This window comes from Rhinopithecus bieti, unplaced genomic scaffold (genome assembly GCF_001698545.2).
Source record: "Rhinopithecus bieti isolate Rb0 unplaced genomic scaffold, ASM169854v2 scaffold_19966, whole genome shotgun sequence".
NCBI lineage: Eukaryota > Metazoa > Chordata > Mammalia > Primates > Cercopithecidae > Rhinopithecus > Rhinopithecus bieti.
The window spans coordinates 1584478-1612424 of NW_016809923.1; the positions used below are offsets into that span (position 1 = coordinate 1584478).

The 27947-nt window shown below is 35.8% G+C and overlaps 1 protein-coding gene, 1 long non-coding RNA gene and 1 pseudogene across 4 annotated transcripts in view; 1 reads left to right on the top strand and 2 right to left on the bottom strand.

Moving 5' to 3' along the window:
• KCNH7 (potassium voltage-gated channel subfamily H member 7) overlaps positions 1-27947 on the top strand; it is a 485293-nt gene that overhangs the window by 44825 nt on the left and 412521 nt on the right. The window lies entirely within an intron of this gene.
• On the bottom strand, positions 201-27947 carry LOC108541424 (uncharacterized). Its single transcript, XR_001888959.1, has 3 exons — positions 27764-27947; positions 24867-24965; positions 201-539 (listed from the first exon to the last, which is right to left on the bottom strand). It is a non-coding gene; the product is annotated as an uncharacterized LOC108541424 (long non-coding RNA).
• On the bottom strand, positions 15179-16436 carry LOC108541422 (glyceraldehyde-3-phosphate dehydrogenase pseudogene; annotated as a pseudogene). The gene has a single exon (XR_001888957.1). The product of XR_001888957.1 is annotated as a glyceraldehyde-3-phosphate dehydrogenase pseudogene (transcript).

The following is a 27947-nucleotide window of genomic DNA, read 5'->3' on the forward strand; positions in this document are numbered from 1 at the left end:
CTGTTCTATTTCCCTTCACTTCACAGGAGAAAGATACCCAACATCAGACTGTAATTCTGTGCACAGAGGATGTCCATGACCCTATGCTCCTAGACTTGTTTATAGGGAGAATACAGGATGCTTTCCTCTCTGAATGTAAAAATAGAACCAGCCAGAGCAAGGTGTTCACAATTATCTTAAATTATTTATTGAATCCTACATATGTGTACTCCTATTTGGGATATAACTCAAGATAAGATGAACAGAAACGGTCCCTGATTTCCAGAGAAGGTTTTCTTACATGCTTCAGTATAATCAGAGGAGTCAGAATCTAAATGCAGGCAAAGACTTCCTTTATAGCTTCAACATTCTTCTCATTTCACAGGATTGGAACTATAGATTTTCAGAGTTAATGGTCAGTGACTATCAAAGTATGGATCCTGAAGATGGGGCTCAAGAGCTGCTAGGAGTCAATGGGGAGTGCCCACAGGACAGACTTCACCATACTTTAACCAGAGAAGCTACATTTGAATAGAATGTCCTTTAAAAAGAGGGTGTCCCTGAAATGGAAAAAAAAAAAAAATTTGAACACCATTATAACCTAGATTCCTCATTTGTTGCTGACCCTTCCTTCCATACCATTTTCTCTCCCCTTTCACCATCAAACTCCCCTGAAAGTATAGTCTTCAACAATTTTATTCCAATTTATCCACTGAATTTGGTAATGATAAAAAAGATTTTAATAGAAAGCAATTGCAATGCCTGATTACTGAATCATAGAATATTAAATCATTGACAATATGCAAGGCAAACCTCAATATACAATTAATGAGTCCGCTTGTATCTATGAAATGAAATATCTAAGAATATAGATTTTGTGGATACTTATTCATTTTAAATATATTAAAAACTAAAGCATATTCTTAACTACTGACCAACTAGGCAAATAGTTAAGAGTGGTATGCATAGCTTGAAATTTAAAAATGTAGTATAATTTCATTGGCTCTGATACGTATTTTACTCAAGGTCATGAATCAGAACTTTTAAAACTATTAAAATCGAAGGATATCAAGAAATAAAATTGATGTGTTTCTGTACATATTAATAAGGTCATTTTTCCATGTCAAATTCTTCTAAGTCTAAGCTACGTTATAGTTTGAAGTTAGGCGTTTTTGGAAGGCATTATCATATATTACTAATGGGAATGAATAAATTATACAATAAAAACTGGCTTAGTAAGCCTAATTAATAGAGCAACTTCAAGTAATTCAATCAAGTAAAAGTTGTCTGAGACTTTCTTTTACTCTATGAGCAATAGGAATAGGCTTTACAGTGTAAGTGTCTTTAAGAACATACATATAAAAGAAAAAGAGAAAGAGTAAACATTAAAAGGACAGTGATTGTTAAATATTTGCAGAAGTTATTCTAGCAGTTAATGTATAAGTACCAAGTGAATATACAGAAGCCACAGCTCTAATAGTTTCTCCAATGTTTTAGCATCTTATTCTAGCCCAGGGCGGAGTTGAGTTGTTTTTAGGAGAAAAGCATTGATGCCATCTGCAGCACACTTACAGATCACAGGCAAGAACAAGAAGTAGACTGCATGCTCAGTTATCAGGTATACGATACATCTGAGTTAGTTCCTGGCATGTAAATGATCAACTCCCTCCATCCTTCCCTCCTTTCCTTCTTTCCTTCTCTCTCTCCTTCCTTCCTTCCTTCCTTCCTTCCTTCCTTCCTTCCTTCCTTCCTGCCTTCCTGCCTTCCTGCCTTCCTGCCTTCCTGCCTTCTCGCCTTCCTGCCTTCCTTTCTTCCTTCCTTCTTTGTTTTCCTTTCGTATTTTGACTTTACTATCAAGTTCTAGCCAGTATACATACTATTTTTTAAGTTCCGGAAATATTCTTGCAAATTTCTAAATGAGAAACAAGTAAATTTTATTTATTTTTTCAGCTTTCCTGAGGAATAATTGGACCAAGTAAATATATGTGTGTGAGATGTGATGTATTGATATATGTATACATTGTGAAGTAATCATCACAATCAGTTAACATACCTACTACCTAACATAGTTACCTTTTTTGTGGTGAGAACATTTAAGATCTATTCTCTTAGCAAATTTCAAGTACACAACACAGCACTGTTAACAACAGTTCCATGCTGTACATTAGATTTCCATACAAGGCAAAATGAACTCTAAGTTAAAAAATGAATAGAAAATAAAAAATAGATCTCCAGAGCTTTTCTCTCCTGAATAATTGAAACTTTCTACCATTTGAGCAACATCACTCCATTCCTCCCAATCCCTGTTCCCTGGCAACCACTATTCTACCCTCTGCTTCTATGAACTTGATTTTTTTAGATAATTATTACATTGAATCTGTAGATAACTTTGAGTAGAATGAGCATTTTAACAATATTAACTTTCCAATCCATGAACCTGGGATATCTTTTCGTTTATCCGTGTTTTATAGTTTTCAGTATATAGATCTTTTTACCTCTTTGGTTAAATTTACTTCTAAAGTTTTTTGATGTTATTGTAAAGTGATTGATTTCTTAATATTTTTATTTTTATTTTAAGTTGAGGAGTACATGTGCAGGTTTGCTATATAGGTAAACTTGTGTCATTGGGGTTTATTGTACAAATTATTTCATCACCCAGATATTAAGCCTAGTACACATTAGTTATTTTTGCTGATCCTCTCCCTCCTCCTACCTTCCACCCTCCAATATGTCCCAGTGTGTGTTGTTCTCCTCTAGGTGTCCATGTGTTCCCATAATTTAGCTCCCACTTTTAAGTGAGAACATATGGTATTTAGTTTTCTGTTCCTGAGCTAGTTTGCTAAGGATAATGGCCTCCAGCTCCACCCATGTCCTTGCAAAGTACATGATCTCATTCCTTTTTATGGCTGCATAGTATTCCATGGTGTATATGTACTGCATTGGGTAAATAATAAAATTAAGGCAGAATCAAAAAGTTGCTCAAAACTAATGAGAACAAAGATACAACATACCAGAATCTCTGGGACACAGCTAAGGCAGTATTAAGAGGGAAATTTATAAGATTAAATTGCCATATCAAAAAGTTAGAGAGCTCTCAAGTTAACAACTTAACATCACAACTGAAAGAACTAGAGAACTAAGAGCAAATAAATCCCGAAGCTAGTAGAACACAAGAAATAACAAAAATCAGAGCTGAACTGCAGGAGATTGAGACACACACACACACACACACACACACACACATACACACACATCATTCAAAAGACCAACAAATCCAGGAGGTGGGTTTTATTTTTAAGTAATAAATAGACTGCTTGTTAGAGTAATAAAGAAGAAAAGAAAGAAGATTCAAATAAACACAAGGGGGATCAGAAACAACAAGTGGGACATTACCACTCACCCTATAGAAATATAAACAACCACCACAGAATATTATGAACAGCTCTATGCACACAAACTAGAAAATCTAGAAGAAATGGATAAATTCCTGGACACACATACACTCTAAGACTGAGCCAGGAGAAATTGAATCCCTGAACAGACCAATAATGAGCTCTGAAATTGAGTCAGTAGTAAATAGCCTACTAACCAAACAAAGCCAGGGCCAGATGTATTCACAGATGAATTCTGCCAGATGTATGAAGAAGAGCTGGCACTATTCCTGCTGAAACTATTCCAAAAAAATTGAGAAGGAGGGATTCCTCCCTAACTCATTCAATGACCCAGCATCATTGTGATACCAAAACCTGGCATAAACACAACAAAAAAGAAAACTTCAGGCCAATATCCTTGATGAACATTGATGCAAAAAATCCTCAACAAAATACTGGCAAACCAAATCCAGCAGCACATCAAAAAGCTTATCCACCATGATAAAATAGGCTTTATCCCTGGAATGCAAGGTTGGTTCAACATAACCAAATCAATAAATGTGATTCATCAAATAAACAGAACTAAAGACACAAACCACATAATTATCTCAATAGATGCAGAAAAGATTTTCACTAAAATGCAGCACCACTTCATGTTAAAAAAAACTCGATAAATTCGGTATTGAAGGAATATACTTCAATATAATAAGAGCCATCTATGACAAACCCACATTCGCCGTCATACTGAATGGACAAAAACTGGAAGTGTTCCCCCTGAAAACTGGCACAACACAAGGATGCCCTCTCTAACCAATCCTATTCAACATACCATTGGAAGTCCCGGCTAGGGCAATCAGGCAAGGGAAAGAAATAAAGAACATCCAAATAGGAAGAAAAGAAGTCAAACTATCCCTGTTTGCAGATGACATGGCCCAATATCTAGAAAACCCCGTAGTCTCAGCCCAAAAGCTTCTTAAGCCAATAAGCAACTTCAGCAAGGTCTTGGGATACAAAATCAATGTGCAAAAATCACTAGCATTCCTATACACCAACAGTCAAGCTGAGAGTCAAATCAGGAATGTAATCTCATTCACGATTGTGACAAAAAGAATAAAATACTAGGTACAAAGATAAGTAGGGAAGTGAAAGATCCCTACAAGGAGAACCACAAAACACTGCTCAAAGAAATCAGAGGTGACACAAACAAATAGAAAAACATTTTGTGCTCATGGATAAGAAGAAAGAATATTATAAAAATGGCCATACTTCCCAAAGCAATTTGGAGATTCAATGGTATTTCTATTAAACTACCATCAACATTCTTCACAGAAGTAGAAAAAAACTATTTTTAAAGTTCATATGGAACAACAACAACAAAAAGCCCAAATAGACAAGGCAATCCTAAGAAAAAAGAACAAAGCTGGAGGCATCATGCTACCTGACTTAATTTCTTTTCTGGATAGTTTGTTGTTACTGTATTGAAATGCAACTGATTTTTGTCTGTTGACTTTTTTATTCTGAAACTTCACTAAATTAGGTTTTAACAGATTTGTTGGTATAGTCTTTAGGGTGTTTTTTATATAAGATAATGCCATCGGTGAGTAGAGACAATTTAACTTCTTCCCTTCAAATGTGGATGCTTTTTATTTCTTTTCCTTGCCTAATATTTCCAGCTAAGATTTCTAATACTATGTTGAATACAAGTGGTGAGAATGGGCCTCTTGGTCTTAGTTCTGGTCTTAGAGAAAAAGTTTTCAGCATTTCGCCGTTGAGTTTGATTTCAACTGTGGATATGTCATATACAACCTTTTTGTGGTTGAAATACATTTTTTTCTTTAATTTGTTAAGAGTTTTATTATGAAAGAGTTGTGAATTGCATCAAATTCTTTTATGCATATATTAAGATGATCATATGATTTTTATCCTTCATTCTGTTAATGTAGTGTATCACAATTTTTGATTTGTGTATGTTGAGCCATCCTTTCCTCCCCAGCATAAATCTCACTTTCCTATGATGAATGATCCTCTTAATGTGCTATTCCGTTCAGTGTGCTAGTATTTTGGTGAGGATTTTTGCATCTATGTTTATTGGTGATATTGGCTTATATTCTTTTTCTTGTAGTGTCCTTGTCTGACTTCGATATCAGGATAGTGCTGACCTTGTAAAATGAGTTTGTATTTTCTCTTTAATTTTTTGGAAGAGTTTGAGAAGAATTTGTATTTTTTTCAGAGGTTTGGTAGAACTCACCAGAGAAGCCATTAGTTTCTGCATTTTTCTTTGACGAGAGATTTGTGATTACTGCTTCAACTTTTTTCTTATTAATTATTGTTCTGTTTTAATTTTCTTTTTCTTTATGATTCAGTCTTAGTAGGTGTGTCTTTCTAGAAACTTATCCATTTCTTCTCAGTTACCCAATTTGTTTGTGAATTATTATGCAAATAGTATCCTGTAATTCTTTATATTCCTGTGATATCAGTGGTTATGCTTCCTTTTTCATTTATGATTTTATTTAAGTCATCTCTTTTTTCTTAGGTAATCTAGTTAAAGTTTTGTCAATGTTGTTTATCTTCTTAAAAAAAAACTCCTACTTTTATTGATCTTCTCTGTTGTTTTCTAGTCTTTATTTTATCTCTGTTCTAATATAGTTTGATTTTTTTCTGTTCATGTTTGGCTTAATTTTGTTTTGGTGTTTTCTTCTAGCTCCTTAAGGTGTAAAGTTAGGTTGCTTATTTGAAATCTTTATTTTTTCTTGATGTAGGTGTTCATTGCTATAAAATTCCCTCTTAAGAACTGGTTTTGCTATATTGCATAAGATTTGATATGTTGTGTTTCCATTTTTGTCTAGAGATATTTTTATTTCTCTTTTGCTTTCCTCTTTATTGGATATTCAGGAGTATGTTGTTTAATTTCAACTTTTAAAAAAATTTTCTAATTTTCTTCCTGTTATTGTTTTCTAATTTCATACCATTCTGTTCATGAAAGATCCTAGACATGATTTCAACCTTCTTAAATTTGGTAAGCCTTGTTTTGTGGCCTAATCTATGATCCATCCTGGATAACATTCTATATGTGCTTGAGAAGAACGTGTATTCCACTGTGGTTGAATGGAATGTTTTATATATATATATATCTGTTAAGGTTCATTTGGTCTATAGTGTTGTTCAAATCCAATGTTTACTTATTGATTTTCTACCTGGATGATCTGTTTATTGTTGAAAGTGGGTTACTAAAGTCTTCTACTATTATTGTATTGCTGTTTATTTCTACCTTCAGTTATGTCAATTTTTGCTGTATATACTTAGGAGCTTCAATAAATATTGTAAATCTGTTAGCAAATGATGTTGGCTATATGAATTTTAATGGTCTTGTCTTTTAACTTTTATATTGAAGTCAAACATGATCTACACACCACCATCACAGTATTATAATATTCTGAATTTGATTATGTTCTTACTTACAGTGAGTTTAGTATTTTCATGTTGTTTGTCTGCTTTTGTTTCAACGTGAAGAAGTCACTTTAGCATTTTTGTAAAGCAACTATAGTGATGAACTCCCTCAGTCTTTGTTTGTTTGGGAAAGTATCTCTCATTTTTGAGGAAATCTTTGCTAGACGCAATATTCTCAGTTGACAGTTTTGGATTTTTTTTTTTCTGTCTTTTTTTTTCTTTTTTTTACCAGTACCTGGCTATATCATCCCATCATTTTCTGGCATCAAGGTTTCTGCTGAGAAATCTTCTGATAGTCTTATTATGGTTCCCTTGTATTTATAGGTTGCTTTTCTATTGCTAATTTATAATCCTCTCTTTGTCTTTGACTTTTGATAATTTGACTGTAATATGTCTCAGTGACAATCTCTTTCTATTTGATCTATTTGGGGTATTTTACATTTTATGAATGTAGATATGCATCTCCTTCTCCAGATTTAGAGTTTTCTGTCATTATTTCTTTTAAGAATCCCTCTACCTATTTCTTTTTTTTTTAGTTTGTTTCTTCTTGGACTTAAATTACACATAATTGGTTCACTTGATGGTCTCCGACAAGCCCTTTAGGCTTTCTTCCCTCTTTTCTTTATTTCTTTTGTTTTGTTTCTCCAATTAGGTCAAATGACCTGTCTTTGAGTTTACTAATTCGTTCTTCTGCTTTATCAAGTCTCCTACTGAAAGCTCTTTAAAGAATTTTCAATCTTATCTATTGTGTTCTTCAACTCCAGAATTTTTGATTGGTTCTTTTATATGGATTCTGTCTCTTTGTTGAACTTTTAATTTTGTTTTTTATTGTTCTCCTGATTTTTATTTCAGGTAGTGGTGTTCTCTTGTAGCTTATTGAACTTCTTTAAAATGATTACAGATGCTTATCAACTTATGATGGGGTTATGTCCTGATAAAACTATCATAAGTCAAAACTGCATGTAATATCTCAATCCATTGTAAAGTCAAAAAATCATAAGTCAACCATCATAAGTCAGAGACTATTTGTATTTTTAATTTTTGCCACACAGTTCATGGATTTTCATTTCTTTAGGATAGGCTATGGATGCTTTAATTTTTTTTTCTTTGTTGGTGTCATGATTCCGTGATTATAAGCAATCCTTTTGGCCTCCCCTTGGTATCTGACCATTTGAAGAATTGGGGTCCTCCTCTACTCTTTACATGTTGTGTTTGGCAAAGAAAGCACTTCACCAGTCAGCCTTTCCAAAGTCTAGGTAGATAGGCTGAAGTGTCTGCAGATAACCTTGCTGCTGGAGTCCTTAGGTGGCTGGCCTGGTGCCTAGGTCAGCAAGCATGTGGGCCTGGAGCCTTGGTTCACTGGAGTAGGCCTGGAACTAGGGTCATTGTGGGTGATCCTGGAGCCTGTGAGTCTGTGGGTCTGTGAATGCCAGCCTAACACCAGGGTCTACTGAGATGTGCCTGGAAACTGAGCATATAGCATCTGAACTGATGTTAGCTGGACCTGTAGTCTTAGTCAATGGGGGCCGGGCTGGTCCTGGGCCAGGTCTTCTGCCTTGATCCATGGGAAAGACTTAATCATGAGTCTGTGGAATTGCCAGGCACTGCAGTCTACTGTGGTAGTGCTGGCATCTGAATACAGAGGGGTTGGCCTGATGTCTGTGATTATGTGTGTGGAACTAGGTCCAAGATCCATGAGTACCAGTCTCAAGCCTGAATTCATGGATGCCAGCCTGGTGCTCAGGGCCACAGAGGCTGGCCTGGCATTAGGTTGGTCCTGGATCCTGGGGCTATAGAAGCCAGCCTGGAGCCTCTGAGTCTGGTGTTGCACTGGAGTGGGCCTAGAGCCTGAGTTCACAGCGCCAGCTAGAATCTGGGGCTGCAGGAGCCAGCTTGACACTAAGGTGAGCCTGGAGCCTGAGTCTGAGCAGTGGGCTTGAGTTCTGGGTCTGTAGGCACTGGCCTGGAGTCTGAATCCATGGAGGATATCGTACACATGGAGCCTAAATACACAGGTGCCAGGCTGGAGCCTGGGACTGCCCAGGCCAGGTTGAAACTAGGGCAGGCCTATTGCTTGGGTCTGCAGGGCCTAGCCTGGCTCCAGGGTTAACTGGAGAAGGCCTGATACTGAGGTTCACTGTGAAGTCATTGCTCAATCCATTCTTCTCCCCACATGCAAAAGGCATAATTCTCCATGTTGTGCTGCATGGTTTTGGGGGAAGGTTGATGCAGGTAATATAAAACTGTCCTCCTTACCATCCGCTGTGCATCTTTTCTTATTCTTGTGCTTCGCTCAAGTGCTGTAATCTTTCACGTGAGTTCCATAGAGAGTGCGAAGGTATTTTCAGGTGTGGATGGTTGTTCAAATGGATATTTTTGTGAGGGGAAACTCCCATTCTACCATGTTACTGATGATACCCCTCTTCCTACTTATTTGTTTTTAAATCATGCAGCTTAAAATGCTGAACATCTGGATACCTCCCCAAATTAACCTAGGTCATGTTCAGTAAATTTAAGCATGCTTGTGTTAGACAGCAGCTTACATTTAGAATTTTTATAATTGAAGGCATAATTAAAAATGCTTTAAATACACCGAAACTTTTGAAACATTTTCAAAGATATTACACCAACATTTATTTAAACAGAATCTATAAAATCATATGCATTTAAAATTTGTTTTGTTTATAATAGAAGTACAAGCTCGAAAAGTCATATTCCCAGGGTCCAATATCTCGCTTTGTGACTTGCTTATTGTGTGGCTTTGGACAACTGGCTTACCTCTGTGCATGTTCTCTTATCTGTAGGATGGGGGTAATTGCAGCTACATAATGGAGTTTAAGTAAGAAGGCGTTGACATATGTCAGGCTCATGAAACAGTACCTGGCACACAGTAAGTGTTCCAAGAATGTTGGCTCATACTAGCAGTTTTTTTTTTTTTTTTTTTTTTTTTTTTTTGAGACGGATTCTCACTCTGTTGCCCAGGCTGGAGTGCAGTGGTGTGATCTCGGCTCACTGCAACTTCTATCTCTCTGGTTCAGGCAATTCCCCTGCCTCAGCGCCCCCACTCCCCTGAAGTAGCTGGGATTACAGGTGGTAACACTACTTTGGATACACTATTGTTTTGGATAATTTCAAATTATCCACTATTGTTTGGATAAACTCCCCCTGCCAACCTGAGCCCGAGTAGCTGGGATTACAGGTGCATACCACCATGCCCTGGTTGTTTTTTTTGCATCTTTAGTAGAGGTGGAGTTTCATCATGTTGTTCAGGCTGGTCTTGAACTCCTGATCTTGTAATCTGCCCAGCTCAGCCTCCCTAAGTGCTGGGATTACAGGCGTGAGTCACTGCACCCAGCCCATACTACTAGTTTTAACTCAAGTTTGTCAAACCATGGAAAGGGGGAGTTTATTAAATAATTTGAAAAATTAATAGTCTAATAAGAGTGGTGTAGTTACAATTCAGTGTCCATTCTCAGGAGATGGTAAGTAGCACTGGTCGTAGACTCTTGCCTGAAAACTTGCCCCCAAAAACCACACAATCAAAACAGTCAACAAGCAACAACAACAAAACAAAACAAAATGCACCCCAACTGCAAACAAAAAACAAAAAACAATTCCACAGGCAGACTGAATAAGGCGTAATAGTGGAAAACAGGAGAAAATCCAAAACACAGAAAGCCTTCCTTTCTAATTCACTTATTTGAATACTTAAAGCAAGTTAGATTTGAGTGACTGAAAAAAAAAACTCCAATGAAGAAAATCAGGACAGCCCAGTAGTAGCAAATTATTATAAAAAAAGTAAAGTCAGTGAAATGTTGTAAAACTTCCGATGTAAAATATTAAGTGGTCATGATATAGTAAACACTAATACTTAGCAAGAACTGTAATGATAGAATAGAAAGAAACAAATAGAAAAGTAAGGGCTTTATTAAAGCATTATATTTAAGACTGTCAATCTCAAGAACAGACATTGCTAACTGGTGTATTTAGCTAAATGTGATTCATATCAGTCAAAAAGACTGATGTCTCTTGGTTTATCCTGTTTGATGACAAGCTAATATTTTCTTTCAAAAGTGTAATATATGTATAGTGAACAACATTTTAAGTTGATTCTGAAAACTAAATTAGGAAATAGTATGGACCTATCTTTGAATAGAAGAGACCATCCTTATTGGACTCATGTCAGCTATCACCGGCAGATTGAGAGTTCCAGTTGTGAGAGGTCTAAGGAATAACAACTCCCTTCAAAACAGCTCCACAATGGCTCCTTTTTCATCATCCTTCATTGAGGAAAATGAAGACCCTCGTGGTCTGGTCATAATTGCTGTGGAGGTTAACTAGCAGTTAAAAAGCGTTACAACCCCTGCTAGAGTAGAATTAACTCTATCATAAATTAAATGCTTCTAAAATATTACTGTGACTAGTATGGGATAATTTTGTTAAAGATTTCTTTTACCATTAAATATTTGCCGAAATTATCCAAAACAATAGTGTATCTAAAGTAGTGCTACCTTCTAAGATCTTTAGGAAAGGAAAGGAATCTAACACGTAATATCTTACTCCATTTGATCCTTACTGCAATTCTGTAGGCAAAGTAAATCTTGGCTTTATTTGTGGATGAAGACAATGAAACTCAGAGAGACATTTGCCCAAATTTGGCAAGTTTGCAAGTGGTGGTTCTTGAACCTGGAGTTCTCTGGCTTAAGCTCCTTCCACTATTTGATGAAATTAGGGGGAAAAAAAGAAAATTTAACCTAAAACCACTGAACAAGAAGTTAATTCTTCAGTGCTTATTTTCTGTGGCTATATAGTTAGTGATAGGTGAATTAATACATCTCTGGTAAGGACTAAATAATAAAATATTGGGGTCAGGATTATTATTTCTATACCTAACATGACAGAGGTTGAAGGAAGGAACACTAGTGGTCAATATGCCAGGGTCCACACTGTAAATCAGTCAGCTACTGGCTCTGAGGAAGTGGTCAAATTATTTAACCTGTTGGAGCCTCCATGTCATATAAAAGCAGCCCACAGGATGATCATGAAGATTAAATAAAACAATGTGATAGGGAATCTTGAACATCGATGAGTTCAATAAATCATTGCTGACTTTGAAACAATAGTATTAAGTAGCATAAATGTTTTCCATTTTTAATTTGCTGAAGACTTCCACTGCCCTTCTACAGGCAGTCTGTATTTTACAAAATCCAAATACTATATTATAAAACATATATAAATTCAGACTAAATGGGAGTTCTACATAAATCAAAATCATGAGAATTCCTGAAACTTGTTTTCTTTAAAGGATATCAACATATATTTTATTCAGACATCTAGTTATTAACTCTTTGAACTGCAACTAGAGTGGACTCAATACATTTAGAAAGGAGAAATCCTGAAGTCAGAAATCACCAGAGAATAAGCAGACATTTTTTTAACATTTCAAATTGAAACATCCAGAAATATTCTCTTTAATATAGGTTTCTTATGTTCAAGACTCAGGTATTAAAGGAAACTATGTTGAGTTGTAATGACATCTTTTTGTATTCGTCATCTTAGAGATGTTGTCTCTAGAGGATACTGCTAAAAGGATTGGCAAAACAAATTTAAGAGAGAATATTTAATCAGTCTAGTCTCACGTTGTCTTTCCTTCAGAGAGTGTTTGCTAAGGCATCAGACTAGCAAATATATCTCTGTCAACATCTGCTCTCATTTTCCAAATTGACAGCATTCGGAAGCAGAAGTTGGGATTAAATGTTATTCTTAAACCTTGGATCAAGCTATAAAACCACATTCCGTCTGCTACAGAAAAGTCTTCCTAAAAACATCTCAAAACATTGTTGGCCTGAGCCAAATATGTCCTACAAAGGATGTAAGTTTGTTTTCCAATTTTCCAAACTTGCCAATATTTGCCAAGTTTATCAAACGTTGAAGTAAATGGATGTTTTTCTGCAAATGCACTATTTCAGGCAGGTCCAAGCAGGGGGAGTCACTAATGAGTGTCATGGGATAAGGAATTTATTATCACAATTATATCTTACACAACTCTGGAAGGAGACATGAAAATGAAGCCCAACTATTATTATAGTTGGATCATCAGAAAAGCAATCTAAGAAACCAAGCAGATCCAGCTACCAGGTGGGTCTGCCAAGGAAAGCTTGTAGAGACATCTGTAGGAAACTATTGCTTCTGATATGTTATTACCTTTGTGGCTCCACAGTGAAGCACTATGTGGTGGCCCTAGGCACTGCTGGATAACAGAAATATGCTGGATGCATAGTAGAGAAGAGTTACGATGGGCTAGGACCCACCAGATGTCTCTGCATCTGTCCATCACAACATCTGACTGTGATGACCCTCAGAGACTAATTACTACTCAACTACTCCACTTTCACCTCCCAAATCTCACACATGCTCCTCTTACTGTCAACTTAAAATAATTTGAAGGGAAGGAGATTTGGGGAAACATGATTTCCAGCTTAACCAGATATATAGTGCTCCATCCTACAGGCTGTTGATGCCTGTTCCATGGATGGCCTTGGTGAGGATCCTTCAGTGTCCCTTTGAAGCTTTTTAACTTTATTGTCAGAACAGTGCAACAGAAACATACTCAGAATCATTGCTTTTCTTGATACTCAGATGTTTTCTCTTCTTCATTAAATCTCTCTGGTGGCTCTGTTTCTACCCTCATTATTAAAGCCAAAGTTCTTACAATGACCCACAAAGTTTGAAGGTTGGACTATTTATTTGGTCTCTGGTCTTGTCTCCCAACGTTTTCTCTCTCCTTCCCTCAGCTCCAGCCACACTGGCCTTCTCATTGTTTCTTGAAAATGTCAGACATGCTCTGCTGTAGTGCCTGTGCAGTTGCTGTTCCTGGAATGCCTTTCTCCAAAATAGCCACATGACTCATTCCATCACCTCTTTCTGGTCTTTCTTCAAATGTCGAATTCTCAGAAAAGCCTTTCATGACACTTTTATTTAAAACTGTGCCCCTTACTTCCTCTTCACCTTTCCTGTTTTATTTTTTTTTTTCCATTGTCCTTTTCATTATCTAACTACAATGTATTACATATGTATTTTGTATGCTATCTTTTCTCACATACTAGAACATAAGTTCAGTAAGGGGAGAGAATTTCATCTCTTTTGTTTACTGCCATGTATGGCATATGAGGGTGGACAAAATCCAGTAGCAATGTTACTAGTATGTGTTGAATGTATTTAATAAAATAGAGTTACAAAAATGACCTATTTATAAGAATTATGTATGAGTTTTGTATTATGAATGCAAGGTCTATTTTTAAATGCCATATTTCAAAATTAATAACACTAGAAAAAACTAAATTTTAGTCAGTTTTTCATTCTGATTTTCATCTCACTAGTGAGGAGAACTGCAATGTGAAGAAATGTCCATGGAATTTATCTAGCTTCATAATTTCTTTTGTGCAGGGTATTGAAATAGCCAGTCACTAAAGCAAATTTTCTCAAACATTTTAAGCAATGTGTTCTCTGCGTGAAGGCTTGAATTAGTCATGTTCTAACTGACCCCTGAAATATTAAGGATTGAGCTTAGTGACTTATGGGAAAGACAGTCTAAAACCAAGTATCTAGATTTATTTGCTGATTTCTTACATGTCAATATGTCGACACTAATCTTTAAGGACCCCATGCTCAAAAAAGTATAATATATGTAATGAAATCCAAAAACACCTTTACTTACCACATCACTGCTCTCTCCTCTGTTACTACTTTCATATTTTTTCCCACTTTCAATCTAATTTTCACCGTCTTCATTCTCTTCCACTAGGTGTATTTGTTTTCATTCTCTTAGATTATCAGAATATGCATAAATAAAGTTGAAAGCCAATAAACACAGGGATTTGGTTAATAAACATAGGGATTTAATAAACATGTAAATGAATGTTAATAAACAACCTGAATTCGGTCTCTGGCCTTATTGCTTACTGCAGCCTGACATTGTGAATTCTTTTTATTTCTCTTAGTTTCATCTGTTAAACTAAATAAAAAATTAATAATAATAGATGCTATCTAAAGAGGCCTTTATGAGGATGAGATGAGTTAACGCATACAAAACATTTCCCACAATGCTGTAGACATAATGCACACTAAATTCATGTTATTATCAATATCATTATTTATAAGTGTGAATATACAATTGGTATATAATATTTCAAATCTCTGGTTCTCAGTTTCCTTAGAAATATAATTAAAAATTAAACTAGAGTATCTTTAATCTCTATTTCAGTTATATAATTCTAAGTCTATAATATATAGATTGGGTGTGTAAGTGGCCATATTTGGATATATAAAATAGGATATAATCTCTAGTGAATTATTTCCTTTTTTTTGTTTGTTTTTTTGGCTGAGCACAGGGGATTTTATTGATGGTACACGACAAGGTGGGGCTCCCTAGGCCCCTCCCCTCTTCAAGGGGTCTACATGGAAACTGTGAGGGGAAATTCAGTGTGGCAGGGGACTGAGTGTGGCAAGGACTCCCCAGCAGTGAGGGCCTCTCTCTTCCTCTTGTGCTCTCGCTGGGGATGGTGGTCCAGGGGTCTTACTCCCTGGAGGCCATGTGGGCCATGAGGTCCACCACCCTGTTGCTGTAGCTAAATTCGTTGTCATACCAGGAAATGAGCTTGACAAAGTGGTCGTTGAGGGCAATGCCAGCCCCAGCGTCGAAGGTGGAAGAGTGGGTGTCACTGTTGAAGTCGGAGGAGACCACCTGGTGCTCAGTGTAGCCCAGGATGCCCTTGACGCCTGCTTCACCACCTTCTTGATGTCATCATGTTTGGCAGGTTTTTCCAGACGGCAGGTCAGGTCCACCACTGACACGTTGGCAGTAGGGACACGGAAGGCCATGCCAGTGAGCTTCCCGTTCAGCTCAGGGATGACCTTGCCCACAGCCTTGGCAGTGCCAGTAGAGGCAGGGATGATGTTCTGGAGAGCACCGCGGCCATCACGCCACAGTTTCCTGGAGGGGCCATCCACAGTCTTCTGGGTGGCAGTGATGGCGTGGACTGTGGTCATGAGTCCTTCCACGATACCAAAGTTGTCATGGATGACCTTGGCCAGGGGTGCTAAGCAGTTGGTGGTGCCGGAGGCGTTGCTGACGATCTCGAGGCTGTTGTCATACTTCTCATGGTTCACACCCATGACGAACATGGGGGCGTCAGCAGAGGGGGCAGAGATGATGACTCTTTTGGCTCCCCCTGCAAATGAGCCCCAGCCTTCTCCGTGGTGGTGAAGACGCCAGTGGACTCCACGACGTACTCAGCGCCAGCATCGCCCCACTTGATTTTGGAGGGATCTCGCTCCTGGAAGATGGTGATGGGGCTTCCATTGATGACAAGCTTCCCGTTCTCAGCCTTCACGGTGCCATGGAACTTGCCATGGGTGGAATCATACTGGAACATGTAAACCATGTAGTTGAGATCAGTGAAGGGGTCATTGATGGCAACAATATCCACTTTACCAGAGTTAAAAGCAGCCCTGGTGACCAGGCGCCCAATACGACCAAATCCGTTGACTCCGACCTTCACCTTCCCCATGGTGTCTCAGGGATGCGCTGGCGATGCAAAAGAAGATGCGGCTGACTCTCGAACAGGAGGAGCAGAGAGCCTAGTGAATTATTTCTTAAATTAATTAAACGATGATGGTAATTTAACATTATATAATTTTACCAGTTTAGTACAGTCTTTTTATGTGACAGCTGTTCCAACCTTAAAAGGGATCAAATCATATTAATTCTAAACAGTACACTTTTCGAATTGAGTAATTTTTGTTTAGAAACTAGTCAAAATAATGTCTACTACAAGAAATCTCATACTTCTAAGTACATTCTATCCTAAAAGTTGTTGAGTCAATTGTTTGGAACTCTAACACATTTTACACATAACTAACTTTACGTAAGGTTAGACATGGGGGCTGTGTCGCCATGCTTGAGAAAAAATTAGTTCAATTAGGAAAATATAAGATGGTAAATAAAAATGATTTTGCAGAGTCTGAAAGTTGTGTTTGGGCATTGTCACAAAACTTAGGGCACTGGGTTGTTATCTTTAATAATATTTCTGCCTCTACCCTTAGAACTCAAGGATTCTGTTTCCAGATATTGATTGTACAACTACCCCAGCACTGACTGGCACACTGTTAATTGAGTGCATCCTTTTTTGTAGTGGTAGTAAATGATTAGGGAAAAATCCCTACAAATGCTTCAGTAGAGAATGTGTTGCACAAATGACGACACAATCATGCAGTAAAATACAATGCAGCCCTTAAAAAAGAATGAGATATCCTTTTGTGTACTCACCCGAACATACCACTAAGATATATCATCATGGAAATGAAAGGAGATGCAGAAAGGTTTGAGTAATAGGTTACAGTTTTTTGTGGAGGTAAATAACATCTCTATGCACGTGTCTGTGGATTACTACTATTGTTACCTTTAAGGAAAGGAATTACTTTTCTGGCAACAAGGAAGAGAGACAAGAAGAATTTTGCTCTCCTTTATCAAATTCGTAATTCATAAGCAAATGATTTAACTTTGTGTTTTCCGCCTCCTTGAATTCATTTACACCACTAGCATTCTTGCTATACCAGTTGATCATGCATCAGAAAGTTTTTGTGAAAACTTGATTGATTGCAACAGAGTGAAGGAGAAAACACACACGTACCTTGAGGAAGTGGAGGCAATTGAGAGGGTGAAAAGTAAGAGGATTTAAAAGGATGTCTGAACACATGCAAGAAAGAAATTAATTAAAGCGAGATAATTGCTGTGTCCGGTGATTATGTACAATGACACGAAGTTGAGCACAATTATTCTGAGGGAAGAGACCATGAAGGAGTATGGTTGGCTCAGACAGTGTTCTACCACCAGGTGGCGTTATCAACCCAAGACAGTTTGGATGCTATTAGAAGTAGGGTACCAAAGGGAGGGTAAAAATGAAATGGCTTTTGGATTAAAAAGTGGAAAGAAGTGTGTGAGCAACTATTCAGAAATTATAGCAAGAAGCACCTATGACAACCTAGCTCTTACAGGACAGGAAAAAAGTGTAATATTGGGTGCACATGTATAAAAAGATGTATAAAAATTTTTAAGGGCCGGACACGGTGGCTCACGCCTGTAATTCCAGCACTTTGGGGAGCTGAGGCGGGTGGATCACGAGGTCAAGAGATCGAGACCATTGGAATCAACCCAAATGTCCATCAGTGACAGACTGGATTAAGAAAATGTGGCACGTATACACCATGGAATACTATGCAACCACAAAAAAGGATGAGTTTGTGTCCTTTGTAGGGACATGGATGCAGCTGGAAACCATCATTCTCAGCAAACTATCACAAGAACAGAAAACCAAACACCGCATGTTCTCACTCATAGGTGGGAACTGAACAATGAAATGTTCATAATGAGGTAAATGTGAATAACACCCATTTACTCTCTATCAACTCTTTTTACATGATTTAATAATTGTAAAAGAAGTATTAAAATCATATGATAAAATATATATTTTAATATTTATTGCATATAGGGAAGAACCGTGTGAGATTATTTATTCAAGAACATTCACTGCTTATCTACCATGTGCCAGGTTCTGTGCAGGCACTGATAGTAAGATCAAGAAAAATATACAGAGTTCCGTCCCTCATAGTGTGGAGTAATGAGAAAATAAAGGATTTGGATTTAGACTAGTCTGGTAACTCAAGATGCTGTTTATAGATTGCATTACTTGACAGTTTAATGAATTTCTCTAATTCTCCATTTATTCAAAATATATTTATGGAGAATCTCCCATCTGCCTACTATAGTTTAAGGTGTTGGACAAACATAAATGATTAAAACAGGTAAAAATCCTTGACCTTAAGAGACTTACATATCAATTTCTTTATCAGATAAATAACATAATATCAATTTCATTGTAACAAAGATTAAATGAAAAATTGTACATCTAGAGCACTGAGATGAATTCCAGAAAATAAATTGACTTCTAATAAAGAGAAATTCCCATTTTCTTTGATTTATGGCTCTTTAGATAATTTTTTCTACAAAGCCTCATTCTGCGAGAAAGAAGGATCTCTGTTTTTCCCATCTTTGTATTCAAAATAGGAACTTAAAGTTGATTGAATTGCTATTATTTGGAGAATCATTCATTTACCTCACACATGCCAAAAAGGGTCACCATATCAGATAAAGTTAGCCTTTTTAAAAAAACAAATGATAATAACCAGTCTTAGAAATTATGTAAAATCTGCTTCAACTTATTATATTCAATGTGATAATGCAGTTACTGTTAGTTCAATTTATATCAATAGTTTACCTTGTTTCACACAAGGGACCAAATAAATTATATAGTACTCTCTTATGGCATAGTCAGAGTCATGCATTTTAACCTTGGTTGAAATCTTGGCCCTGTTACTTGCCATGAAGCTGGTAAGTGCTTCACTTTGCTGAGTCTTTCTGTTTTCTTCTGTGTATAACAAGGATGATTAAAACCTCACAATGTTGTTAGGAGAATACAATGAGATACTGTAATACAGTGAGTATATGTAAAGCACTTAGCATAGTGCTTGGCTTATATAGGAGATGCTCAACACATATTAGTCTCCTCAACTTCAATATTTACTCTTATACTTTTACTACCATAAGTAGAGGCTACAGTCAGCACACTGTATCAGTGGGTTCTGCATCCATGGATTCAACCAATTGCAGATCGAAAATATTGACAATAAAAAGAATGTGTCTGTGCTAAACATGTACAGACTTTTTGCTCTTATCATCATTCCTTAAGCAATACCATATAATAACTATTGATATGGCATTTACATTGTATTCAGTATTATAAGTAATATAGAGATAATTTAAAGAAAACAGTAGGATATGCATAGGTTATGTGTAAATATCATGTCATTTAATAAAGAACTTGAGCATGCTTGGATTTTGGTTATCTGTGGGGGTTTCTAAAACCAATCTTCCATGGATACCGAGTGATGTCTGGACTATACTGGTGGGACTTGTTAAACAGCAGAATAATCCTAGGGATTCCAGGAAACCCTTTAGGAGTTTTGGAACACTTCTCTCAGAGTTTCTATTGATGTTAAATCACAGCCTTTATGTACTAGTCAAAGATGGTGAGTGGGCGCTGAACTCCAAGTACCAACTCTAGTAACAGAGAATTGAGAACAGGAAAAGAGTGAAGAAGAACTAAAAGTTGTTAGAGGGCTTATGTATGAAACTTCTTATAGACTAAGAAAACTGATCTCATGACCAATCTCTACCCAAGCCAGAAAGTTACTTCATGTTCATCTTCTCTACATTACTCCAGTTAAAGCTCCCTGGGGAATGAGAAGCAGAAATATACCTAATATCTCAGATAAAAATGAGTGGGAGGAGAGCAGATATTATAAAGATATGAGAGTAAATCCCATTGCCTTTTAAGGTTATGGAATGCACTACAGTCAGGTCCCCTGGAAGGGAAATTAGGAATCATAAAGTCCTAGACTGAGCTACTCTCTCTTTTAGAGACTACATGGTCTGAAGCTCTTTCCTCTCTTCCCTCTCCCAATGCATCTCCTTAATAGCTCCTCTCACTCCTTTCTCTCCTTCTCTTTCTTTCTCTTGTCCTCTCCCTTCCCTTCCTTTCTCCTCTGCATCTTTCTCCTCTCTTTTTCTGTCTCCACCACCATTTTTTGAGTTATACTTGGCCCGAAATATAGTCTTCAAATCAATATATCTTTTCAATTGAACACCCAAAAGATAACCAATTCAGTCTTGCACTATTTTAACCACACTTATCAAAGAGAAAGTTATTTGGCCCAGATCATTTGTATTGGCCAATGACTGGCCTCCCTGGGCTTGAAGATGAGCACATGGGGTTGTGTACATGTAATACGTACATGAAGCCTCCCCTCCAGAGGCTACATGTAGGTAGAGCAGGTTCACCAGGAAGGGATCATTTATATTCCTAGCATCACGCAATGGATCTGGAATGTAGTATGTGCTTGATAAATACCTGCTAACTAAATGAGAGAACAGTATATTCATAGCTTATTTTTGTAAATGTGTAGTTTTTTCATACTTTACTACCTTTACTAATAATTGACAGCCAATATGTGTGATGTGCTTATGAGCCAGATGTTGTTTGATGCACGTTCCATGTATTCACTCTGTAATCCTCACAATATTCCTATGAGAAAATCAGGCATGGATTGCTTAAATAACTTGCCCAAGTTTACATATCTAGTAAAGAGCAGAGCCAAGGGACATACCTAGCCTTTTTAACACTGGCATTCACACTGTTGACCTGTATGCTGAATCCACTCTCAGCATGCACTTTATTCTGGACAATATAAACCAAGTCTATATTAGCATTTTGTAGTAGTTATTATTAAAAATAAGAGAATGAAATTGTACAGCAGCAACTTAATGGACATCAAGGAGGTCAAAGAGTTTTCTGGTACACAATGCAAATGAATGCCTAAAAGAGAATAATCATCTTGGTCCTAAAAATCTACTAGTTTTTTTTCCCTTTTCTTTGGTTATATAGCTCTACATTCCTTCCTTTTATAATCAATTTTTTTACTTTGATTATTCATTTTATCCATATCCATTTGACTTTTAAATGTGATGACTACTCTTTTAAAAGCATCATTTACACTCAATTTCTACTCCGTAGCCCCAAACCACAACTCATTAATGCCTCCTCAAAGGGTAACATATAGACAATAAGAGGAAAGTCTTCTGTGCAACAAATAACAAGTCACAATGGCAGTGTAATTTCTAAAATTCACATATATATAATACAAAGATAATGAAATGAAATGAAAAGTACAATACAGTTCAAATTAAAATAGACTCACTGTTAATCAAAGAAACACAGATTAACACAATGAGATAAGTTTTTTTTTACTAAACTAGTTCATTCTTTTTAAAAGACAATATTCCCTGATATAGAGAAGACATACAGTAGGAGAGTAGTATATTTCTAGCAAACAATATGGTTATATATATCAAGAGCTTTCAAATGTTCATTCACTCCTCTTTCAAAATTATATTCAAAAAATTATTTCAAGGGTCACATAAATTTATGTACAATGCTGTTCATCACTGTTTTATTTATACAAATTAATGCTTTGTAATTTAAATGATCAATGAGGGAATATTAAATTTCAGATTATACATATAAAATATTGTGCTACTATTAAAGTGTCTATAGAAAATTAATGTCATTATTAATTGCCCTTGAAGTGATGCCTATAAAATTATTCCAGGAAACAAGTGAGGATGCATACACATTCGTAAACAAAGGAGACTCAAAAGAAAGACACTAAAATATTTATAAACATTATTTCAGCATGGTAGAATTATACACGAGCTTTCATTTTATAAATTTTGATATTCAGAATTTTCTGTGATAAAAGTTTTTTTTGAGGGCAATATTCTTCCACTGAGTTTATAGTTAAAGGAATTTATTGACTGGCTGAATTCTTACCACACACAAGCCCAGAGCATCCACATGCCAGTTCGTCTTGGGAACAGGCTTGCTTTTGGTACATTTGGCCCAAAATCTTATTGCTTTAAGTTAGAAGAAACCTACAGTTACCCACCCTCCACACAGGATAAGAGTTGTAAAATAGGACCAAATACCACTCCCAGAATGAAATACTTTGCATAGGCAGCACATAAATGAATGTTTCTATCCCATTCCTTCTTTCTCTTCCTTCCCTTTTGAGAATATAAGATGTCTCCACTTCTGACCCATGTTTTGCTAATCATTATAAAAGCAAGTAATAAAATCAATGAGGGAAAGAAAATAAAAGGTTTAAATAATACAAGTTTAAATGATTCAAGTTTAAAATAAGCTTAAAGTGAAAATAAATGTAAGAATATATTTTAAATAATAATTTGTAATAAGGACATTAACATAAGTGTGGAAAGTTTCTTTTCCTGATATGGATTTTCTTAGATTGGTATTTCATGGTATATCCCTTGAACTTACTCTCCCAAAAAGGAAATCACTAAACCATGACACTGGATTTCTGAAGTTCAATTAAAATAGCACCTCAAATTATTTTCTTTAACAAACAATGATTTTATTACCAGAAAAAAATAATAAAATATCAAGTTTGAGTGTTGAAAATAAATTGTCACAGTTGGTGAAAGCAGTGATTAAAATATTTTGTGTTTGTAATTTTAAGAGAAAGACAATCCGTTTATCATATCATTTTATTTTTATTTAAAACAATGGATAATAATAAGGTTGTAAACATTTATGAAACCTCAGAAAAGGTTTATCCTAAGTACTTTTTTGTCATAACACTGCTTATGATAAGCTACAGTTTGATGCCAGCTACAAAATGACGGGTTATTTCATAGGTTTTAAAAATGTTGAGTTTTACACTTTTTTCTTTTGTTTTGCTTTTGTAGGTTTTTGGTTTTGCTTCTTGATGTGCTTTTAGTTTCATTTTGTGAGTCATAAGTTAACACTATTTTCATTTGCTCTTCTTTCATTGTCATTTGCTGACACATTTAGTTCAACTTGGCAAAACATAAGTTTTTTGTTTTTTGTTTTTGTAGACAGTCTCACTCTGTTGCAAGGAAGCTGGAGTGCGACAGCGCAATCTCGGCTCACTGAAACCTCCACCTCCTGGGTTCGAGCAATTCTCATGCCTCAGCCTCCCAAGTAGTTAGGACTGCAGGCATATGCCACCATGCCCGGCTAATTTTTGTATTTTTAGTAGAGACATATTGGCCAGGCTGGTCTTGAACTCCTGGCCTCAAGTTATCAGCCTGCCTCGGCCTCCCAAAGTACTAGGGTTACAGGCGTGAACTACTATGCCCGGCCTCTATTCCTTTGATATTGGAGGACAGATTATGTCTATCATTTGACAGTTACAAATTATCTTGTTTAAGGAAATACAGCCATGTTTTGCTCTAGGAAGAATTCTGACATGGTATAAAAATTAAACAACTACAGTTCTACAAAATGTATTTAAAGATCACTGTCATGATTGAGGTGAACTTATCATTTGAGGTGCAATTTTCAACAGTTGGGTACTTGGGAAAAGATAAGTTCAAAGCTTCAAGAAGAGAGATTAGGTTAGCCATGTGTAGGATTTTCCTTTTATGGAAAAGTGGAAATTAGTCCCTTTTGCTTTTCTTCTCTGAATTATATATGTCTATTTCCTCCACTGTATAAGATTCTCAAACACAGGGATGATATTGTATTCACATTGGTACACATTAAATGAATGTTTAATGCATTGAATTTGTTGAAGTGGGAGAAAGAAAGAGGGAGCAAAATGCTGGCGATGTAAAAGCTAAAGTTATATTTACTTTAACTGTATTCCTAATTGGCTTCCACTATTGATTCTGTGTGTTCAAATGGGGCTTTCAGTATCTTAAGTTTAAAATAGATTGATGTGTTTCCAAATATATCTGAGCTGGCTGATCTGGTGGTCACTTGACTTTAACACTTGTGGCCAATGGAAAAAGGGAGAAAAAGGAAGATATTCAATAAATACTCCAAGAAGAGAAAATACATAATACCGAATTAATCAGAGCAGAAAGAAATGTTTAACTTACCAAGTTATTGTCATGGGGATTGAATGTGATAATATATGTTGTCTTTTTTAGAGGTCATTTGGATACAAGAACCTGAAAACTGTTTACTAATACAAATAATATAGGGATATATTTTAGAGGGTACAGGAAAATTCCTTAGTGACTAATCAAAAATAAAAATAGTATAGCTTACTTCATAAAAAATTAAAAAGTCTACATTACTCTATCTCCTTTTCTCTCCCTGGGATCTCATGGTCTGTCATCAACTCATTTCTCTGAATGTCTGTGCCATTCTTTATGATGTTTTTGGCCTAGGATAACAGAAAATCTAACTACAAGAGGGTTATACAACATGAAATTCATCATCTTATATAACAAAATGTTTGGAGGTAGAACACATTCAGCAGTGGTAATTCAACAGCTCAACTATGGCACCGTGGATCCAGGTTCTTCTTATCTTTATACTTTTCTGCCTTAGCCTGTAGGCTTACCTGTTAAGCTGGTGACTTCAATGGCTCTCAGGTAAATACCTCAGTCTCAGGCGTCAATTGCCTCCAGAAAGAAAAAGGGATTGTGTTCTTTCACATTTCCTTTTAAGAGAAAATAGTATCCATTAAGTGTACTCTAGCAATAATTTTATTTGTGAATTACATAGTATTATCACAATAATTTAAAGCTATTTATAAAGATTTCAAACAGGGATAGCCTAAAGATATAAAAACATGACATCAGATAAAAGGCTAGGAAAAAAATCCAACTTTCACTCTGAGACTTTATTAATAGATCAAAAAGTTATAGACAGTCACATGTAAATTGTTTAAATTTGTAGAAATTTTATTCATTTGGAATACTTTTCATATTAATGTTTATTATAATAGCTGTTATAGTAATTCTAAATTAAATAAATAACATATCAAAAAATCTAATAGAGGCAATAAAATGTATAAAAATAAGAATGATGCAAATCCAAATGTAAATTTCAGAGAAAGGGGCAACCAGGTCTACCTTAACATGGAGGGAGGAAACTGAGGAAAGTTTCATGGCTAAAGTGATATTTGACCTCTAGAGGTTGGGATAGAGGTAAGCTACACAAAGGAGGGAAAGAGAGTAAGTAAGACTCACAAAAGCCAAGTTGCAAATACATGAATAATATTATGGAATCATGAGAAGTTTTATTTTATAAGAGCGATGAAAATAACAATGACATGTAGAGTGGATTTTGATCATGAAATGCCCTGAGAGTCAAGCTAAGAAGTTTTAGCTTTGCAATTAGAAGCCAGAAACCATAAAATATTTCAAGGAGCCAGTAATGTGCTTCAGAAAAAGAAAATGGTCTGCAGAATGTTGGAGAAATTGGAGATCTGTAGGTACTACAATAGTCTAAGCAAGAATTCATGATTATCTCAACCAGAGGTGAATGAGAATGAAAATGAGAGCTCAAATTCCTGAGGTTGTACCAAGTTGTAGAGATATAAAACATAACCATCACCTGGATAGGAAGAAAAGGAAAATCTGAGATTGTTGGACCGGACCTTAGAAACTAGAAGAAAGATAAGGCCTTTACCAGAAGAGTGACAGTGAGGAGAAATTTTTAGGAAGATGTGATGAATTGCTTAGATCTGGATCCAGTGCAATTGAGATAACTAGTAGGACATTAGTTACAAATATTTGGGAAATTCAAGTCTGGAGCCTGGAAGAAAATTCAAGAGTATATTTAGAATATAAATATAGATGTCTTCAACATATTGATAACACACAAGAACATAAGAGGAAGAGAAGAGGTGAAAATAAATAAAGCTTCATGAGATGAAAAGCAAAACATTACTTTCTCGTAATGTGTATTATTCTATCCGAATCATATAAGAGTCACAGTTGACTCTTATAAGTTGAATCACATAAGTTGAATCATATAAGAGTCACAGTTGACTCACAGCATGCATTTCTGTTATCTTAATTGATTCTCTCAAAGTCATATCTCAAAGACGTTAGTATCATCGTTTTGCAGTTTGTGAAACGGATGCTCAAAGAGGTTAGACATTTGCCCCAAAGCCTACAATCTGAAAGCAGAGATATTAGAACACTTGTGCTTGGGTTTAGGCTGTAAATCTCACCTATAGTTTAAAGTTAACTGAAATAAATATAAATATAAAATCTTTGGATTTGAAATATTATTTAAAGAAGCAAAATAAATATGTATGTATATTATATCCAAGAGTAATGTTCAGGAACTCTATATTTTAATTAAATAATTTAAATATCTCTACTGTTCTCTAAATTTCTTCAAATTTTGAATCGTCAAAATAAGTTCATTCAGAATTTATAAAGTAAAGGGATAAGATGAGTGGACTGATGTGAGAATTATCAGGCAAATAGGTAATCAAATTCCCATGTACTCAGTCTCAAGATGTAGCACCTGTGAATAGCTGCAGTGCCCAAATTAAACCAGTCAATTGTTTCATTAATATTACTAAAAATTTAAAGTTTAAAAGCTCCTAGTTGGACAAATGGTGAATTAATTTAAATTTTAAATCAAGAGCATCGCTTTGCTTTTATATTGTACTTTTCTAAAACTCCCAAAGGGTTGAAAACATGATAATACACCTATGTTCAAGATTAATTTGTTTATAAGGACAGCTGTGCCTTCTGATTTGCTTATTTGCATCCTAAGTTTGTATGTTTACAAAATTTGACTGTTCAACCTGCAGATGCCATTTTTAATGTTTTGCTTCAAAACTATTAACCCCTAGAGTTTCTATTTTATTCCATGTTTTATATATATATTATATATATATATTAATATTAATATATATATATGCATCTATGTGAACATATGCATGTATTTTATAACCTAACATATATATGTATGCATAATATATATAAACTATATATAGAATATATATACACATAAAGTATAGTATATACAATTCAGTTGGTAGGCGGTCTGTTCCTTAAAATAAAACTGTATTTTTCTCTACCTTTTCCTTGGAGATGGCCTTTCCTTAGCATAGTCTATAGAAGGCTGTTATAAGCTGGTTGCAATAGCAGTATGTGGGCAAGAGGACTGTAAATTCAGTGAATATTATTAGTTTATGAATATTCATTAAATTTGTTTGTATGCAGCAAATCAACTTTGTAAATGGTTACAGCCAAAAAAAGCTCTAATTAGAGGAATTAATTAGTATTTGGAAAGGTATACAGGGATTAGTGGGCATGTTGAAGAGGTATTTTTTTTCCTCCTGTTGAGAAAAATACCTTCTAGGGAGCTTGCAATACAATTTATGTGCATACCAGGTAGAAATAAACTGGAGTGTTTCAAGTTTTAAGGCCACAAGAGAGTGGAGGTCTGTTGTTCAAGCTAGCACAAGATACTTTGTAGATCACAGAGTACCTTGGTCTTTGCTTGTTGGAATTCACCATCTTTTAAAAGATCTTGTTACTCACCAACCTTCAAATGCCACATTTAACCCTACTATAAAGTTAAACCCAGTTAAACAAGAATAATCTGACAATGGAAACTTTTCCATTTCGGAATGGTGCTTCTTTGCTTCTGTTACCTCCCTAATATCCCTGAC